General features: G+C 35.2%; 2 pseudogenes; both read left to right on the top strand.

Annotated features, from left to right (window-relative positions):
• The first annotated feature begins 1746 nt into the window (after nt 1-1746).
• LOC122137562 lies at nt 1747-2923 on the top strand (annotated as a pseudogene).
• Nucleotides 2924-4229: 1306 nt separating this feature from the next.
• LOC122137673 lies at nt 4230-5590 on the top strand (annotated as a pseudogene).
• Nucleotides 5591-6000: the final 410 nt, after the last annotated feature.

Raw genomic sequence — 6000 nt, 5'->3', positions numbered from 1 at the left:
GATAAAGTCAAATGTTTTGTCTCCTCTGCCAGGACACACAATGCACTTTACTCACGTAATCTCACTCATATTAACAGAAGTAACTACCATACAATTTACCATGAATAGGATGTTTTTTCCAGCAATGGATTCATACGATAAAGTCAAACTGAAATACCAGCAATCGACATTATTTTTTTAGAAAATAGATGGAATTAAAAGGTGTGTTTAAAAAATCTAAAAAATACGCTTCACTTGATCTAAAAATACTTCCACTTCAGTGGCATGAGTTTGGGCCGGGACTGTCTGGTGATTAAAGCAATGGAGCATGTTTGGGAAACCTTTTTGAAAACATATATTTTTTATATTCAGATGAGAGTAGTGCAGATGTAAAGTATATATATATAAAGCTATTCTATAATGCATGTCATATAGACTTGCACAAGAAACCCATTTTGAACATAATAAATATTTCAATTCTAGATGTCAAGGCTGAAAAATTGTTCGGAGTCTACACACTGATATGTGATAATCTTTGTTTTGGTTCAGAAACTCTGCCTCTTCGATAGGAAGAGGAAGGCTTAGAGAAAACCTGTACAACACATCTCCCTTCGAGCCCTCGATGAACGGGTGAAACTTCCTCTCTGTCTTCCTTATATCTTGGTAAGCAAAAACGAGTAGTTATGTTCTTATTTTATCACTGAAATGCTTTCTTTTATTTCCACTACTGTTCAGAGGTTTTGGGTCAAGAAAGCAAAGGCATTTATGATGTTAGAAATAAATGTATTTTAAATCAATTCTGAATCCAGAATAAAATTAAGTTAACTGTTTCGCTAATAATAAGCAAAATGTTTCTTGAGCAGCCAATCTCTGATTATTACAAATTTCTGAAGGATCATGTAACACTGAAGACTGGAGTAATGATCCTGAAAAAATCATCTTTGCCATCACAAGAATAAAATAAAAATATAAAAAAATATCATCATTCTAGAATACAGTCACTTTAAATTGTTACAATATTTCAACAGTATTACTGTTTTATTTGCCTATTTGATCAAATAAATTCAGCCTTGGTTACCATAAGACTTCTTTCACTAACATAAAAGAGTCTTATCAACCCCAAACTTTTGAACGGCAATGTTAAAGAAAGAAAGAAAGAAAGAAAGATTAATATGTTTAACTTAACCTCCTTTGTATTTCTATTGTTGTATTTTTTTTTATTAACTGTATTTTTTAATCCAAATAATTAATCTTAACCCCCCACCCCCCAGATTGATTTTATGTACATTGTGTAACTTGTGTAAATGCTTCTAATCTGCATTTGTCTAATTTAATATAGTTTGTTTCTTTACAAATTGTATTTCTAATTTAATATAGTTTGTTTCTTTACAAATTGTATTATCAACAATATTCACAAAAAAATTATATAATGATCTGAAATGTAAGTCTCATTTTGAATACAAAGCAGACAAGTATTTAAAATTTCAGTCTTATGCAGACTGTAAAAAACACCAAGCTGACCTGAAGACGGAAAAACGAGTATTGCCACTGTCACTATCAATGTTTTGGGTTTTTTCAGCACAAAAACCTTGGCTCCCATGAAAAAGAACCTGGTTTGTCTCCTGACTTTATGATAAACAGTATTTTCTGAATCCATCAATAGTGCCTTCATAAGTATGTGAAAAACAAGTGATGAGCATCACTGCATATAAATTGCAGCTGAACTGCTCTGTCTAATTAACAATAATGGCTTTTTTCTTTCAGGAATTCAATTAACATTAAAGATGGGTGAGTGGGACTTTCTCGGAAGACTGCTGGATAGAGTCCAGACGCACTCAACGGTGGTGGGAAAAATCTGGCTCACCGTCCTGTTTGTGTTTAGGATTATGGTCCTCGGCGCCGGTGCCGAGAGAGTTTGGGGCGATGAGCAGTCAGACTTCATCTGCAACACAGAGCAGACAGGGTGCGAGAACGTCTGCTACCGACCAGGCGTTCCCCATCTCACAACATTCGTTTTTGGGTGCTGCAGATCATCTCGGTGTCCACACCTACTCTGGCCTACCTGGCCACCGTCGTCCATGTCATACATGGTCGAAAAGAAAGTGAGAGAGATGATGAAGAAAGAGCGTCAGAATGAGCAAATCAATCTGTTTACCTCAAGAAAGGCTACAAATTTCCTAAGTACAGCAGGGACAATGGGAAGGTTAGCATTCGGGGGGCGTCTCTTGAGAAGCTACATTCTGAGTTTGCTTTGCAAGATACTTTTAGAGGTGGGTTTTCATCTTAGGTCCAGTACTACCTGTATGGCTTCACTCTTCAGGCCCAATTTGTCTGTGTCCGTTTTCCGTGTCCTCACAAGGTGGACTGTTTTCTTATCAAGGCCTACTGAGAAAAGCATCTTCATTTGGTTCATTGCTGGTGGTGGCTCTGTGTCTCTTTATTCCTAAATGTGATTGAGATATTATATCTTTTTGTCAGAGGGGCAGAAGATCATGAGACGTGTTCTCAGCCGCAAAAAGCGGGACTACACCATCACACCCGTGACCCCGGTTGTGAACAGGAAGGACTTCAAAAATACAGGTCAGGTGATTCAGAACTGGATTGAACCCGTGAAGCTAGAGCTTCAGAGGAGGGAACCTGGCAATGAGGCAACTAAGAGTGTGGTTTCGGAGGACCATAGTGCTGACGTGCAAGAGGTCCATATCTGATCCGCAGGTCTCTGTACACAAAGGCTTTCACACGGTCAACTTGAGCAAACAGCCACTGATCCAAGTGACTCGTGCATGGTCGAGACCCCAAACTTCAAGCACGCTATGACCCTCTCTCTCTATTTAACAAATCAATAATGTATTGCTGAAAGTTCTTATCTGGTTTTGTTTTTTTCTCATTTAAGTCGGAAATTGTACTCTGTAGAAAGATTTGATAAAATAAAGCTTCAAATTGTGCATGTTAAATTGTCGTTTTTGTCATTTATTTCTGTCAGTTTCTGTATTTAGGAAAAAAAAATAACGACTGAGGGCTAAATTTATTTGATCAAAAACAGTAATATTGTGTAATATTATTACAATTTTAAAATAATTTAGTTTTTCTATTTTAAGGTATTTTTAAAATGTAATTTTTTTTTCCTGAATTTTCAGCATCATTTACTCCAGTCTTCAGTGTCACACGATCCTTCAGAAATATAAGATATATATATATATATATAATTAATAGATACTTTTTTATTTCAGTTGGAATACAGTAGCTCTGTGGATTTAGAGACTTAAGTATAACATTATTGTTGTAGCCTTTCAATCATTAATGTGGCACTCCTGTGTACTTGCATTTAAGATCTTGTTCTTTTACCGTTGGACACGTAACAGCATTCCACTTTCATCTATTACGCAATCTTAGTAAAGCCCACAAAATCAAGGTTCAGCTATTCTCAACTATCACTTGATATGCGGCTTAGTTTCTAACAGGAAGAGGTGCAACTCACTAAAGGTAAGTGTGAAATCAGTATTACACTGTTTTGTATATTTTTGTTGTTAAGTATACATTGTTTTAGGTAAATACAAAAGTCGCTTACCTTGTAGTATAAAAAGACAATATTTTAAGAATAATTTTCATAGAAATCATTTGAATCTGATTAATCTGGATAAGCGCTTAATTACTAATATCTAATTATTTCTCTTAGTAATTGTTCTTTACCTTAAAACATTGTTTGTTTTAATATGGTAAATGTTTTAAAGACATTATTTATTGTAAATCAGTTTTTGAGTATTTATATTTACCAGTAGCCACAGATGTTTAGTCAGTGAATACGATTCAGAAATGTCAAGTTATTCTCCTGTGATCCAGTCGTAAAAAAACTTCTGTAAATTTAATTTGTTAACATGTATTTGTATTTTTGCCTGCACCATATGTTAATGTATTACGATTATTCATGCCTTTTATAGAATTTTTCAAATTTACAATTAATTAATTTATTAATAATACTTCTATAGTTTTATCTGTAATAACCTCTTTTTTCATGTTTTGCTTTTCTTTATGGGCACAATAACCAGGACTTTTTTTTTTTTTTTTTTTTTGTAGGCTATTAATTATTAAGTATATTAATCTATTAAGAGTATACCATTAATGAAGACCATCATTTAAAGGCTTATTGATTAAGTTAGACCTAAAGTGGACTTTGTATTTCATGTTTTCCTTCCCTTTGTTTCTGACGTCTTTTTTTTTTTTTTTTTTTTTTTTTTTTTTTTTTGTAGAAAAGTCTGAGCCTCAGCAAACATGGGAGACTGGGGATTTCTCTCGTCATTATTAGACAAAGTACAGTCCCACTCCACCGTCATCGGCAAGATATGGATGAGCGTCCTTTTCATCTTCAGGATCCTGGTGCTGGGGAGCAGCGGCAGAGAGCGTTTGGGTGATGAAACAATCTAATTTGGTTTGCAACACGATGCAACCTGGTTGTGAGAATGTGTGTTACGACTGGCAGTTCCCCATCTCGCATATTCGCTTCTGGGTCTTGCAGATCTTATTTGTAGCCACACACCAACTCTGGTATACCTGGGTCATGCGGTGCAGGTTATTCATGAAGAGAACAAACTCAGGGAGAAAATACAAAGGCTTGGCGAGGGCCACATGTTGAAGGCACCCCAAATACACAGATGACAGAGGCCATGTCAAAATCAAAGGAAACCTGCTCGGCAGCTATCTAACCCAGCTGTTTTTTAAAATCATCCTGGAAATTGCATTCATTGTCGGACAGTATTATTTATATGGCTTTGTAATGATCGCCAAGGTTTTACATGTTCCCAATCCCCTTGCCCTTACACCGTAGAATGTTTCATGTCTCGTCCAACAGAGAAGACCATCTTCATCATCTTTATGCTAGTGGTAGCCTGTGTGTCTCTGCTACTGAATGTCATAGAGTTGTTTTACCTGCTGTGCCACCAGGGTCAGATGCCGGACCAGCAAGACACGGACACATAATGTCACTGCAGGTAAAAAACCCTGGAAGTTTGGCATCATCCTGGATGACTTCTGAAGACGCTCTGAAGCAAAACATAATGAACAAGCATTATGAGAGTGGACAGAGTCTTGGAGGAAGCCTGAATGGGGCGAAAGAAGAAAAAATGATGGAAGACCATTAGATTTAGTTTTTTTTTTCTCAGAAATTTCACCAATCTGCCACGTTTTAGAGAAACATCTCTACAATTTGTTTTCCATTGCTCTTAGCTCATGGTCCAGTATTTACACACTTGAAAAATAAAGTATTGGTATGATACTCCTCAAATGGAGTGTGTTATTTAATTTTTTTATGATCATTTTGTGCACAATGCATGTTTGACATTTAATTGGATAGTTTTGATATACTACAGTGAAAAAAAAAATGCTTACTGTTGCATGATTGTATATATTGTGTGTAAATATGTATAAGAGTCAGTAACTGACTTAAGCACTGTTTGCATGTCTTGTTATTGTAATGTTGTGATTTTCTTTGACTGTATTTTCCATTACAATGAAACCGATTTAAAGTCATTTGTATTCTGAATGTAAACTGGTGTCAGTGATGTGTTTAAAGAGCTTAATGACAATATCCTTCTTGGAAATAAAACTTTTAAATCAACAGAGGTTTCTTTTTTTTTCCGCAGGATATCTTTCCAGTTTAAAAAAACTTTGTGGTGTAAATAACAATATTTAAGAATTAACCTGACTGCAATCAGGCTAAGTGCTAATAAATGTCTTAGTAATTGCTCTTTACTTCAAAGACATAGTATGTTTTAACACTTCTGTACAAATTTTACATAATGAATGCAGTTGCCCGGTGCTTTTATACAAAAATCATATTTAAAAAATCATTTTAAAATCAAAGGCATCTTTGACTTCTACTCCACCTCTTTGTATTGCAGTGCAAGATGCATTAACAGAGTCACATTATCTTTACGTTGATGTATGTTGTTCTTGCATATCTCAAACATTACCACACTGCTGATTTTATCACTGTTTCTTTTTAGAGACTCCAGCAATTTAATAGCT

This window comes from Cyprinus carpio, chromosome B6 (assembly GCF_018340385.1).
Source record: "Cyprinus carpio isolate SPL01 chromosome B6, ASM1834038v1, whole genome shotgun sequence".
NCBI lineage: Eukaryota > Metazoa > Chordata > Actinopteri > Cypriniformes > Cyprinidae > Cyprinus > Cyprinus carpio.
This window is presented reverse-complemented; position numbering and strand designations above follow the sequence as displayed.